This window comes from Apteryx rowi, unplaced genomic scaffold, assembly GCF_003343035.1.
Source record: "Apteryx rowi isolate R43461 unplaced genomic scaffold, aptRow1 scaffold_379, whole genome shotgun sequence".
NCBI lineage: Eukaryota > Metazoa > Chordata > Aves > Apterygiformes > Apterygidae > Apteryx > Apteryx rowi.
In genome coordinates this window covers 423,805-424,763 of record NW_020450296.1, presented here as the reverse complement: position 1 = coordinate 424,763, position 959 = coordinate 423,805, and positions in this window count along the sequence as shown.

Genomic DNA, 959 nt, shown 5'->3' with positions numbered 1-959 from the left:
CATCCGGCCGCACTAGACGGGATTAGGGCGGCCGGACTGCTCGGCGCTGCGCGCGCCTGCCCGGGCGGCTGCTGACATCTGCCGGCTGCGGGACCCGGCCGGGTTGCACCGGGCAGGGGGGRACGGGAACGGCGCTGCTCCGGCCATCCCGCCTGGCTCCCGCCGAGGACCGGCATCCTCGAGGGGCCACTCGCCTCTTGGGCGAGCACCGTGCTCTGGGTTTTGCTGTTGCGGGTCGCTCGCTTCCCGATGGGATTAGGCGGCTGCGTCGGGACTCCCGGGAGGCCGCGCTCTCTCTCTCTCCGGAGGCGCAGGTGGAGCCGGCCACCCGCCTCCTGCCCCGCTTCTGCCTTGTCATCACCGGCCACGTCACGCTGGCTCCCTCTGCCTCAGTTTCCCTGTCTGCGGCGTGACTCCGCGCTCGCTCCCTGGGGCTCTGGGGCCGGGAGCAAGAGGCCGGGAAGGGCGTCTGGGGCGATGACAGCGCTGCTGCAGCAACCGCGGAAAGTATCCTGGCTCCCGGGGCGCTGGCGAGCGTGTCCGTGGTAGCCAGCGCCTTGGGAATGCCCCGGGCCGGCGAAGGGCTGGGCGACTTCAAAGGGTGCCCAGGGAACGCGGGAAGGTGCTGACGGGGCAGGGAGGGAGCCCAGCTCCGGAGAGGAGCAGGGCCTGGAGCCCGGGTCAAGCAGCTCTTCTCCGGGGCTGAGCCACCGGCATGGGGTGGTGCCGGGGGCACGGGATCCCGCAGCCGGCTTGGGGATCAAGGCTTGGGCGTCCCCGGGAGCTSCGGCAGGTCGGTGACCTCGTTTGGGTCCCCTCCCTGGCGTGCCAAGCTGGGGAAACTGAGGCACGGGATCCAAGCCGGGAGCAGCAGCTGGAGTGCGAGTCACCTCCCGCGTTTGACCCTCCCGGCCCCTGGGCAGCCCGGACTTGATCCCGCGGGAACAAAGCAGCTGAGG